This window comes from Bos indicus x Bos taurus, unplaced genomic scaffold, assembly GCF_003369695.1.
Source record: "Bos indicus x Bos taurus breed Angus x Brahman F1 hybrid unplaced genomic scaffold, Bos_hybrid_MaternalHap_v2.0 tig00000047_arrow_arrow_obj, whole genome shotgun sequence".
Classification (NCBI taxonomy): Eukaryota; Metazoa; Chordata; class Mammalia; order Artiodactyla; family Bovidae; genus Bos; species Bos indicus x Bos taurus.
This window is the reverse complement of record NW_020867103.1, coordinates 19,931-33,843: the sequence shown is the minus strand read 5'-3', so window position 1 is coordinate 33,843 and position 13,913 is coordinate 19,931. Positions and strand designations below refer to the sequence as shown.

The 13,913-nt window shown below is 38.1% G+C and overlaps 1 pseudogene across 1 annotated transcript; it reads left to right on the top strand.

The window, feature by feature from the left end:
* Positions 1-8,396: 8,396 nt before the first annotated feature.
* On the top strand, positions 8,397-13,269 carry LOC113888564 (annotated as a pseudogene). Its single transcript, XR_003510010.1, has one exon. The product of XR_003510010.1 is annotated as a cullin-4B pseudogene (transcript).
* The last annotated feature ends 644 nt before the right edge of the window (positions 13,270-13,913 follow it).

The following is a 13,913-nucleotide window of genomic DNA, read 5'->3' as shown; positions in this document are numbered from 1 at the left end:
TCAACCACTGTACTACCAGGGATGTCCCATTCATCTTCTTTAGCTCATTGACTCCCATGTGTTCAATAACAGGTCTTTTATTACTTTTTTCCATTTTTTTTTTCCTTCTACAGTATTTCTGGGATCCTTAGGAATTTCCATATTTGTTCACACACATACCAGGGTGCCTATGTGGACTAACACTCTGTCCTTCCTCAAGGCCGTCCTTCCAATTCCAGGCTGACATTCTTGAGCACTCTTCTCACAGCTGCACCAGGCCCTTCTGTTGGCAGATGTTGCTGCTTTAAATCATTGCTGTTCTTCACTATGCTCGAGATAGTTTTGCTGCTCCTGTTGATGGTGGTGATCTGTCCCTGGCTACCAGAATATTTCTGCATCTCCAGACTGATTACTTGTTCTGGATCCTGGGACGTGAGGTCTTGTCCAGTACCCATCAGTCTTCTTTAATGCTTGAACCCTGATGTTGTACTGCTGCTGCTGCTAAGTCGCTTCAGTCGTGTCCGACTCTGTGCGACCCCGTAGACGGCAGCCCACTAGGCTCCTCTGTCCCTGGGATTCTCCAGGCAAGAATACTGGAGTGGGTTGCCATTCCTTCTCCAATGCGTGAAAGTGAAGTCGCTCAGTCGTGCCTGACTCTTAGCGACCCCATGGACTGTAGCCTACCAGGCTTCTCTGTCCATGGGATTTTCCAGGCAAGTATACTGGAGTGGGTTGCCATTGCCTTCTCCGCTGACGTTGTACACTCTGTTGCAAACGGAGAACAGGAACAGCAGCTGCCTTCCTCCTGTTAATTGTTAATAGCTCTTGTTTGAGGACCTACAGAATGTTTGCATAGGCCTCAAACTGTTGTGGGTTTGTGGAATTGTGTATTCTGGTTTTACCTCTGTTCTTACGGACCACACATGCCCCAAGGTAGATGGATCAATAAGGGTTATAGTCACATTTATCAAGTTATTTACCAGAAGCGTTACCCTCCTCTGAATCTCTGGTCTTATTGCCAAGTCTAACTTGCCATTTCACTCTTCCCTGTAGATAAATTGTCTCTCAGAAGTACTGGTTCTAACTTAAAAATTTGCTTTTAGAAATTGTGCAATCCCATTGTAACTTGAGACCTGATATCAACTGATCAGTTAATCAATGAATCACAGTCTCTCCCTCTCTCTTTCTCCCACTTCCTTTCTTCACTTTGTCATACGCACATATAGAACTCTAGATTCTTTGGCATTCAGACATGCCTGCATATGTCAAACTCTTATTGTAGATCAGGTTTGAACTGTTTCTCAGGTAGTTCTTAGAGAGAGAATTAGGCCCTAACATATGTGTCACTGCATGTATCAGCATCTAAACCCTGAACTCAGCCTGAATACCAATAAATAACAGTAACCATTATAGCAGCAGAGAGTAGCAGCAAGGATAATTACATTTCATATATTATTTCATTTAAAATTGTATTAAAGACTGTGAGTTAGATTTTATCTTTCCCATTTTATGGACAATGAAGCTGAGACTCAGATAGCATAAATAACCAAAATTTGGATAAATGGTTAAAAAAAAATGGAATTGTGCTACAGAATAGGTCTACCTGATTTGAAAGCCTATGATTTTAACCAAAAATTAGATTTAAAAAAATGTTAACACAGATTCAGTTCAGTATATTCTTTAAAATGTGATTTCAGGTACTGTTTAGCTTCTTATTTTGAAGAATCACCTCAAATTTTTTCTATAAGAATATAATAATTTGTTTGAAAATAGTAGCTCAGTGGTGTAACTATTTTTATGGGCAATGTTCAGTTTCATAACAATCTGTTGTATTAGATGTTACTCTGTACTTGAGAATCCATTCTATAAAAATTGGATATCCTGCTACTAAACTGTAATCCTCACAAGCTGCAATATTACCCAGCCAGTAAAATCTCTTTAGTCAACATTTGATTATTTTATCATTAAGGACTATTAAGCTTCCATGAAATACTGCAAGTAAGTTTAATCTTTCAGTAACCTTTAGTAACATGTCCCCCTGAATTATAAGCAGTATAAACCTTCTAGACAATAAGGGAGGGGCTTCATTTTTTTGAGATTGGGTTATCTATAGAAAGATTCAGGGAGGAATCAAAGTGATCAAAACTCTGTGATAAAAAATCTGAATCTTTATTGTCACATTGTAATGGAAAATATTGAAGTCATCTAAATACTCATTCACAGTAGAATAGATAAATAACTCTACATAAAGAAACTGATAGTTATGCAGTTGAATGACCTGAGCTATGATTATCGACCATTGATTAATCATTAAAATATAAGCAATTGAACAAAATAAGCTACGAAGGAGACATGCATTACATCATTTATAGAAAATATTTTTAAACATTCTGTAAAGAGTATATATGGCTTATAGATACATATATTCATAGGCATATACATGCATGTATACATATAAATATATATACATAAGACTCACAAAACTCACAGATATACATTAAAATATGCCTGAAATGGTAAACATCAAAATCAGGGTAGTGATTACCTATAAAAGGGGTAAGAAGGCATTTGATATTGGAACTGGCTGTACAGGATTGTATCTATAATGTTTGCTTTCTTAATCTCAGTAAAATACATGGGTGTTCAATTTATGCTCTCTATCCTTTTGGCATAATTGAAATATTTCATATTAATAAACCTGAGCAAACAAATTTTCAATGTTTGAATGGCTTGGCAAAATCAATATGCTTTCCCAAAGGTATTGATAGAGCACCTTAATTTTTAAAAATAACTTTATTTTCTTATTTTTTTCCAAAAATAAAGAGAAGCCAAAAGACAGAGGAAGAGAAAGCTGTGGACCACATGCTTCCTTTTCCCTTTCTATTATGGTCCATTATATTACTACATACCTCACAAATGGTTCATAAATACCCATATTTTTCCAGTTCCACGACGCCAACTTCAATCTATTATTAGCTTTTTCTGAAAGAAATTCTACTGTACTAAATATACATTTATGCATTTTATATATATATATGTACTTTACGGTTTCATTAACGAAATATTAATATTACATATGTATATGAATATAAATTAAGAACAAATGAGGATGTTTTGCCACATTTTTGCTGAAACAGTCACTACCTACCCAATTAAGCTTGAGTTTGCAATGAACCTTCATGCCCTAGTAGAACCAGGCTCATTTTGCTAGTCTTCCTTAAGTTAGGATGGATTTACAAAAAATTATTTCTGTTTGTCAGCTAATCTGTTTGAATGAAAGCGGTCTAGGCTGCCACGTGTTTAGTTACATGTAAAGTTTTCCCTGTGTGACTAAGGTGTACTTAAATTCCCAGTCCAGTTTTTGTATAAGAGCACATTGTACCTGCAGTGTTATAGACATTGTTATTGACAGCTGCATTTTCTTTCATCCTAAGGTGGATATTCTTTCACATACTACCATTTATCTTATAAAACACACGTGCTCAGTCACTCAGTCATGTCCAACTCTTTGCGACCCTATGGACTGTAGCCCTCCAGGCTCCTCTGTCCATGGGATTCTCCAGGCAAGAATACTAGAGTGGGTTGTCGTGCCCTCCACTAGGGGATCTTCCCAACTCAGGAATTGAAGCCACATCTCCTGCATTACAGGCAGATTTTCTACTGCTGAGCCACCAGGGAAGCCCCTTATAAGGCATACATATGTATTTAATGAGGTAGTTTCTTCTTCCCAAAAGAGAGCTCAAAGTAGATTAGAGTTGACTTCATGTAATTGGAAAAAAAGTGATGTTTAAGAAAAAGTTGTAGAATATGTGGCAGGTCCAGACATCAGTTTTCAATATAATCTCAATGTCTGCTCTGATAATTTATCTGATAAAGGCTCAATAGTTTTGTGAGAGATTAAAGGGTAAGTTATGAAATTAGAGAGCCTAGGGTCTCCACCAACAAGTCACTGTATGAACTTTAACAAATTAGTTAACCTTCTGGGGCTTCAATATCCTCGTTTGTAAAGTGTTTCCCCCCCCCCCCCCCCCCACCACCACCACCACCTTGAGAAGAGTCTTGGTGTGGAGAATGAGTGTACTTGAGTTAAAGAGTCAAGTCAAAGGGCAGGCACCATGCAACAGATGGAGACCCAATGAAGACATTTGCTTAATTGAGACAAAGGCAGAGAACTGGAAGATATGGGAAACTTTAAAGACCTAGAAAAAGCTTACATCAAACAGATTTGAGGGACACAGAGAGAATAGTGACATATTTTCATGTTGTCTGACCTGGCCAATTGAATGGACGCTGGGTATGTATTCATATCAGATCAGATCAGATCAGTCGCTCAGTCATGTCCGACTCTTTGCGACCCTATGAATCGCAGCACTCCAGGCCTCCCTGTCCATCACCAACTCCCGGAGTTCACTGAGACTCACATCCATCAAGTCAGTGATGCCATCCAGCCATCTCATCCTCTGTTGTCCCCTTCTCCTCCTGCCCCCAATCCCTCCCAGCATCAGAGTCTTTTCCAATGAGTCAACTCTTCGCATGAGGTGGCCAAAGTACTGGAGTTTCAGCTTTAGCATCATTCCTTCCAAAGAAATCCCAGGGCTGATCTCCTTCCGAATGGACTGGATGGATCTCCTTGCAGTCCAAGGCACTCTCAAGAGTCTTCTCCAACACCACAGTTCAAAAGCATCAATTCTTCTGTGCTCAGCCTTCTTCACAGTCCAACTCTCACATCCATACATGACCACAGGAAAAACCATAGCCTTGACTAGACGAACCTTTGTTGGCAAAGTACTGTCTCTGCTTTTCAATATGCTATCTAGGTTGGTCATAAATTTCCTTCCAAGGAGTAAGCATCTTTTAATTTCATGGCTGTAGTCACCATCTGCAGTGATTTTGGAGCCCATAAAAATAAAGTCTGACACTGTTTCCACTGTTTCCCCATCTATTTCCCATGAAGTGGTGGGACTGGATGCCATGATCTTCGTTTTCTGAATGTTGAGCTTTAAGCCCACTTTTTCACTCTCCACTTTTACTTTCACTTTCATCAAGAGGCTTTTGAGTTCCTCTTCACTTTCTGCCATAAGGGTGGTGTCATCTGCATATCTGAGGTTATTGATATTTCTCCCAGAAATCTTGATTCCAGCTTGTGTTTCTTCTAGTCCAGCATTTCTCATGATGTACTCTGCATATAAGTTAAATAAACAGGGTGACAATATACAGCCTTGACGAACTCCTTTTCCTATTTGGAACCAGTCTGTTGTTCCATGTCCAGTTCTAACTGTTGCTTCCTGATCTGCATACAAATTTCTCAAGGGGCAGATCAGGTGGTCTGGTATTCCCATCTCTTTCAGAATTTTCCACAGTTTGTTGTGATCCACACAGTCAAAGGCTTTAGCATAGTCAATAAAGCAGAAATAGATGTTTTTCTGAAACTCTCTTGCTTTTTCGATGATCCAGCGGATGTTGGCAATTTGATCTCTGGTTCCTCTGCCTTTTCTAAAACCAGCTTGAACATCAGGAAGTTCACGGTTCAAATATTGCTGAAGCCTGGCTGGGAGAATTTTGAGCATTACTTTACTAGTGTGTGAGATGAGTGCAATTGTGCAGTAGTTTGAGCATTCTTTGGCATTGGCTTTGTTTGGGATTGGAATGAAAACTGACCTTTTCCAGTCCTGTATGTATTATGTATGTATTGTATTATGTATGTATTATGTATGTGTATGTATTATCAAGGTAGAAAATATTGGAAGGGCCCCTTTTAGAGGGAGAATGGGTCCTTAACATTTCCATGTGTAAGTATATTCATCTCAGACTTAAAACTTACACTTATCATCTTTTCTACTCTGTACCTGCCACTCTCTGTCACTGTTGAAAACTGTTTAAATGCATTCCAGTGGATGTCGTTCATTGCTGTGTTTTCTATTTCTGCTGGCATGGTTGCTTGCTTGCCCTGAAGTGATGCTCTGTCCGTTTTGGAGAAGCTTACATCCTCAGTTACCTGTTATATCGTAAGCATTCTCTAACAGCTCCATCATTGGGATGATCTTGATGCTCTTTCTGTTTCTTTTTAATGTCTTGGTGTCCTTTGCTCTTAGAATCATTCGAGTTCGTTTAAAAAATTCCCAAACTACCTAATTTCAAAGAGAATGGAATTAGGATTCTCCTTCTTAGGAATTACTTGATCCATTCAAAGATTGTTTAGCCACTCCCTTAGAACAGTTGTTTAAACTCCAGGGAAGTGGGATAATCTTTGCGACCAAGAGCTCCATAACCCGTTAATCCAGAACAATGATGTATCTCCACTTTATGTCTTGTAATAAGAAAACCACTCTAATTGTTCAGTAATAGCTAAGGAAGATTTGTTGCAGGCTGAGTGTTGGTGTCCACATAAGTTAAAGGTATATCAGATTTATAACTGTTATGTATAGATTTATATAAAGACGATATGACTATATCATATGGTAGAGGTGCAAGGGTCACCTTATCAGGCATATATTTAGCTTCTCATTGTGGATCTATGCTTTCTATCATTTAGGAATTACATTGGATGTAATTAATGGGAACTAGAAATGATAGAAAAATAAAAGATTATTTCTCTTTCACCTAAAGTCCAGAGGCAGGCAGTCCAGATAGGTTGTGGCAGTTCCAGAGACATCAGGGATCCATCTCTTTCTAGTTTCCTATTCTACCAACCTAGCATGTGGCTTCCATCTCCAAAAAAAATTTTTTTGGTCCTTAGTAGCTATTATCATTCCTGCTGCATGTCTAATTTCTAGGTCTCTGGAAAGAGGCAGAAGTAAGGGACAGATCACATGAACAAATAATTTGGTCAAGTACCTTTTTGTGAGCAGCAGTTCAAGATTCTCAACTCTGGTTAAATTTCATGACAAACTTTGAATCAAAGGACCACATCACAGTCTTCTAGCTGAGTACGTTGCTACCCTCAAAAGCCAGGATTCTGTTGCCAAGGAAGAAGAAAAGAATGGTTAATGGGTGATGACTAGCCTATTTTTGTCTCATGAATTCAACTGAAGATATTGATGAAAGTAGAAAAATGAACATTTTTCTTTGGTTATAAATTTTACATACAGTTGCCTCATCTTAAAATGTCCCTGATAGATACCTTTCAAATTCGTTAACCCAGTTGAAAAAGGAAAAAGATAATCCTATCTTATTCTTAACACATTAAGTCAAAATGCATGGTTTCATGAAGAAATTTGAATATTTCCATGAATATTTAGACTGAGATTTATTCTAATTGAGGAACTAAGGAATCAACTGGAAAAGTTCTGTGTGTGTGTGTGTTAGTCACTCAGTACTGTCCAACTCTTTGCGATCCCGTGGGCTGTGGCCTGGCAGGCTGTAGCCTCCTCCAGGCTTGCATGGAATTCTCCAGGCAAGAATACTGGAATGGGTAGCCATTCTCTTTTCCAGGGGATCTTCCCAGGGATCAAACCTGAGTGTCCCGCATTGCAGTAGATTCTTTCCTGTCTGAGCCACCAGAGGAATCTATGGATGTACACATATATCCAGAACCTTAGGTCTGTTCTAGGAACTGTATATGCTAGCATGTGGCTTCCATCTCCAAAAAAATTTTTTTTTGGTCCTTAGTAGCTATTATCATTCCTGCTGCATGTCTAATTTCTAGGTCGCTGGAAAGAGGCAGAAGTAAGGGACAGATCATATGAACAAATAATTTGGTCAAGTACCTTTCTGTGAGCAGCAGTTCAAGATTTTCAACTCTGGCTAAATTTCATGACAAACTTTATGAAAGCAAGGCATTTATTTGTTCAAGATCACAAGTGAATACATTGTTGATTATTTCAGTCATTTACAGTGCTATTAATACAAGAGAAGTTGAATCTTTATATATTTCATTTATTTTTATTCTTAAGCATAAACACTAACCCGGCCTATAGATTCTTTGATATGATTGTACCTATGCTGCTTCTAATTAATATTGATTTGAATTAACATTACATAGGACAGTTATTTTTAGTGCTTTACCAGCTGTGTAAATATCCTAATTGAATAAACAGACTAAAATTAATCACAGAATTTACTGTACTAGCAGTATTTACAACTTCATTGTGAACTGTGTTTTAAACATCTGTCCTTCATTAACTATATCTTAAACACAGACTTTTATAATGCTGGTCAAATTAAAAGTATTTGTACAAAGACACTATAATACAATAGTACTTGGAGAAAAGAACAAAATTTCTGAGAAAAGAGTATCTTAATAATTAACAAAGTTTGGGTTAGTGATGCTGTCTCTCATAAAAACATATAAGAACCTATCAGAGATAAGAAAGAAAGCATTTTTAAAAGAGCTCTCAGGGAGCTCCGAAGGTGTCTCGAAGGCCCGCCCCCTCCTTCCTTTCCCCCTTCTCTGCCCCCCCTTCTCCTCCCCCCCCCCCCCCAAGTCCTGCAGACCTGGGGGCTTCGGGATCTGGGCGCTATGAAAAGTGTCTGCCCAGTCACTTCCGGTTTTTCTTCCCCCAATCCCTCAGCTGCTGCTGCTGCTCAAGAGGTCAGATCAGCCACTGATGGTAATACCAGCACCACTCCGCCCACCTCTGCCAAGAAGAGAAAGTTAAACAGCAGCAGCAGCAGTAGCGGCAGTAACAGTAGTAACGAGAGAGAAGACTTTGATTCCACCTCTTCCTCCTCTTCCACTCCTCCTTTACAACCCAGGGATTCGGCATCCCCTTCAACCTCGTCCTTCTCGTGCCTGGGGGTCCCAGTGACTGCTCCCAGCCACGTACCGATACAGAAGAAGCTACGTTTTGAAGAAAACCTGGAGTTTGTAGGGTTTGATGCGAAGATGGCTGAGGAATCCTCGTCCTCGTCCTCATCTTCACCAACTGCTGCAACATCTCAGCAGCAGCAACTTAAAAATAAGAGTATATTAATCTCTACTGTGGCTTCGGTGCATCACGCAAATGGCCTGGCCAAATCTTCCACCACCGTCTCTAGCTTTGCTAACAGCAAGCCTGGCTCTGCTAAGAAGTTAGTGATCAAGAACTTTAAAGATAAGCCTAAATTACCAGAGAACTACACAGATGAAACATGGCAGAAGCTGAAAGAAGCAGTGGAAGCTATCCAGAATAGTACTTCGATTAAGTACAATTTAGAAGAACTCTATCAGGCTGTGGAAAATCTCTGTTCTTACAAGATTTCTGCGAACTTGTACAAACAGCTGAGACAGATTTGTGAAGATCACATCAAAGCACAGATTCATCAGTTCAGAGAAGACTCTTTGGATAGTGTTCTTTTTCTCAAGAAGATTGATAGATGTTGGCAGAACCATTGTAGACAGATGATCATGATCAGGAGCATTTTTTTGTTTCTGGATAGGACTTATGTTCTTCAGAATTCAATGCTACCATCCATTTGGGACATGGGACTGGAGTTATTTAGGGCTCATATTATAAGTGATCAGAAAGTCCAGAATAAGACAATTGATGGCATTCTTCTTTTGATTGAGAGGGAGAGGAATGGTGAAGCAATCGATAGAAGTTTACTCCGAAGCCTTCTAAGCATGCTCTCTGATTTGCAAATTTATCAGGATTCTTTTGAACAACGATTTTTGGAAGAAACTAACCGACTGTACGCAGCTGAAGGCCAAAAATTAATGCAGGAAAGAGAGGTTCCTGAATACCTTCACCATGTTAATAAACGTCTAGAAGAAGAAGCAGACAGACTTATTACTTACTTAGATCAGACCACCCAGAAGTCATTAATTGCTACTGTGGAAAAACAACTTCTAGGAGAACACTTAACAGCGATTCTTCAGAAAGGTTTAAATAACCTCCTTGATGAAAACCGAATTCAAGATTTATCTCTCCTGTATCAGCTCTTCAGTAGAGTTCGAGGTGGCGTTCAGGTTCTCTTACAACAATGGATTGAATACATTAAGGCATTTGGTAGCACTATTGTAATTAATCCTGAAAAGGATAAAACCATGGTTCAAGAATTGCTGGATTTTAAAGATAAGGTTGACCATATAATTGATATCTGTTTCCTGAAGAATGAAAAATTTATCAATGCTATGAAAGAAGCATTTGAAACATTCATTAACAAAAGACCAAACAAGCCTGCTGAACTTATAGCGAAGTATGTGGATTCAAAGCTTCGTGCAGGCAACAAAGAAGCTACTGATGAAGAACTTGAAAAAATGTTGGATAAGATTATGATTATATTTAGATTTATATATGGTAAGGATGTTTTTGAGGCCTTCTATAAGAAAGATTTAGCCAAGCGCCTTTTAGTTGGGAAAAGTGCATCTGTAGATGCTGAAAAATCAATGCTGTCCAAACTTAAACATGAATGTGGAGCTGCTTTCACCAGCAAACTTGAAGGAATGTTTAAAGACATGGAACTTTCTAAAGACATCATGATTCAGTTCAAACAGGTAAAATATATGCAGAACCAGAATGTACCTGGGAATATTGAATTAACTGTGAATATCCTGACAATGGGTTACTGGCCAACATATGTGCCTATGGAAGTTCATTTACCACCAGAGATGGTAAAACTTCAGGAGATTTTCAAGACATTTTACCTTGGCAAACATAGTGGCAGGAAACTTCAATGGCAATCAACTCTAGGGCACTGCGTACTAAAGGCAGAGTTTAAAGAGGGTAAAAAAGAACTCCAGGTCTCTCTTTTTCAAACACTGGTGCTGCTAATGTTTAATGAGGGAGAGGAGTTCAGTTTAGAAGAGATCAAGCAGGCTACTGGAATAGAGGATGGAGAGTTAAGGAGAACATTGCAGTCATTGGCTTGTGGCAAAGCCAGAGTTCTGGCGAAAAATCCAAAGGGTAAAGATATCGAAGATGGTGACAAGTTCATTTGTAATGATGATTTCAAGCACAAACTTTTCAGGATAAAGATCAATCAAATTCAGATGAAAGAAACGGTTGAAGAACAAGCTAGTACCACAGAAAGAGTATTTCAAGATAGACAGTATCAAATTGATGCTGCAATTGTTCGAATTATGAAGATGAGAAAGACACTTAGCCACAATCTCCTTGTTTCAGAAGTGTACAACCAGTTGAAATTTCCAGTCAAGCCTGCTGATCTTAAGAAGAGAATAGAATCCCTAATTGACCGGGACTACATGGAGAGAGACAAAGAAAATCCAAACCAGTACAATTACATTGCATAAAACGTTGTTGGCCTTGAAGCAGTTGCTGTCATATACAATAGCCAGTGGATAAACTAACCTGTTGTTGTTTGAATTATTTTATACTACCAATGACCAAATGAAGCAGTGTAATGGGAATAGTTGAGTGACTTTTCAGTGGTTAACATGCCCATTTAAAGAGTAATACTTACCTTTAAGAAGAATGTTGTTGAACTCCTTGCATGTTATTTAGTATGATGTGCAGAAAACTCTTTAAGAAAGTACCCGGTTTTCATGATTCCTATTTGGAACTGGGGAAGAGGTCCTTATGGCTATTAAAGAAGGAGGAGGGGGTTCTTATACACCATTTAATTATGAAGCAAAAGGTTTATTTGCTTAAAATGTCATTTAAAGATACTTAAACTGCATGCAAACTTTATTTACTGTACAGAGTTCTGGATGTATTTATCAAATAGAAAAACCACCCTGGACTTGATTGTTCACCTGTTTTGTGATTTCCCTTGAAGAGAAAAATACGTTGTCATAGCTCTTGATATTTTACTAAGTAATGTTCTGTTACACTGAAAGGGATGTTTTTAAAATTTTTATTTGGAAACAAGTTTTCAAGTAGAGGGACAGTTGCTTACATATTGTCTTGTATACACATATCCTAAAATGTTCAATTTATGAGATGTGTGTATATGGTTCAGCCCTGAGTTTACTGTGCTGATTAACAGGTACTTATAAAAATAGCTGAAATAGAAAATTGCTGATCAGTTGTGCTAGAAGAACATGGTAGGAGAGAAAAACCCAACTGTTTCTTCATATTAAAAGTGAATATAATATGAACATCGCAAAAGAGACCAAACCCACATTTTGTAACTTTTTACAAGAGCAAAAATTCACAAACTAGTTTTCAACTGCCTTTAGACTTCAAAATTGTTTGGACAGTTTTGTCTTTAACTTGGACCAATTGTAGATTGTTACAGGCTTCCTGGGATTTAGCATTCCTATTTTCTCTACCAAAGTTTTTTTTTTGGAAGCACCTCAACTCTCCTTTGGAGAAGGCAATGGCACCCCACTCCAGTACTCTTGCCTGGCAAATCTCATGGATGGAGGAGCCTGGTAGGCTGCAGTCCATGGGGTCGCTAGGAGTCAGACATGACTGAAACAACTTAGCAGCAGCAGCAACTCTCCTTTTTGTTGGCATATTAGTCTTTCCTGTCATCCTTATTTTAACTTCCTTAAAGCCCTAGATAGAACTAGATCCTTCCTCATTTTCCCTACACACCCCCTCATTGGGATTTCAAATTCTGTATTATGCTGATCTTATTCTTTGCAAAGTTGCTTGAAGGTAAAGAGTTCTCATAGCCACTGGACACCTGCTTTTCAGAGGAATGTCCTAGGATTGTTCATACATAGAAAAACAGCAAAAGTATTGTTTTTTTCAAATTGATAATGTGAGTGAAAAGCTTCTCTTTACCATCAGTGGTTTTTGGTTTTGTATTTGGGGTTTTATTTTGCTTCCTTGTTTGTTTTTCCTTGAAGTTTTGAAGGGAATTGATCTTGGAAGAGAAGCAGAAATTTTGTTTTGGTTTAAAAAAATCAGAACTGCTATAATGCTTTTTGCAGCAGTTTATTTCCTTGACTATTTGAAGCTATTGGGAAGAATACCTAGATCCTAACCCTCAGCTGAGAAGACTTTCAGCTCTTGTGTTTGCTGTTGATTGTTTTCTTGAGTTCTCAAGGACCTGTGACCATATTTTTTTTTAAGTTGGCTGTTTTCTAATTGCATCACTTTACACACTGTTGTCGAATAATATGTGGTATTTAGAATGCCGCCTTAATTATTTTGAGCAGACATTGCCTGTATTTTCTTAGCACCTCCTTGGTTTTCTTACATGAACTCATCTGACTGGGAAATGCAGCTTTTTTGTTTGCTTTCTCTGCATACTGGACCGTCTAATCTAAGTCAGTGTTCTAACCAATCCCTGATGGTCTCTGAGCTACTGTTCTACCACACTCAGTAGTTACGTGCTTCAGGAATTTTTCGGTAGAATTGGTCCTGTTAGGAGACTCGTGGTGTGTCACCTTTGTTATCTTAAAAGCTGGTCCCTTCGCTGAGGCTCTAAATGTTTTGAAATTTTGATGCTATTTCAGCTGAAAAAAATTGGTAAGACTATTTTAAAAATTGAGGGAAGCCATTTAAGAAATGGAAAAGTAATCGCAAATAACATTGGGTAGTTGTGACTTTCAGTTCTGTATCAGTTGAATTTTTGTGCTCTTTTCCCTGTGTACGTGGTGGTTCTATTTTTCTCCAATAAAACTTTTTATTTAAAAAAAAAAAAAAAGAGCTCTCAGAAGACTAAACTCTATAATACTGACAATTTGAAGTCAGGTTTCCGAATAGGATATTTATGTTGTTATTTTAAAATGTATTTGTCTTGTGTGTTGCAACTTTTTCGTTGAATAACTGGTTACTGAATTGAAAAACATTGTGTGGTCTTTAAGGTGAATTAGGATATACAAAATGGAGAAAGAGATGTAATAAATCTGACTTTCAAAAGTTATTTTTCCCCTCCAACAATAACTCTATGTCTGTCCAATTCGATTATGTAAAAGTCATAGTATTTTATTTTTATAGTTAATTTTCTAGCCTGAACCCTGCAAGGCTAGTTCCTCATGTATTTCCTCCAACTGATTTTATTTTGGATATGATGATTTTTATCTGATTTTCCTTTGAGAAAACATGAACATTTGCTTCCTTGGCTGACTTACAGGTACGGGTGAGTACTAAAGGACCCAC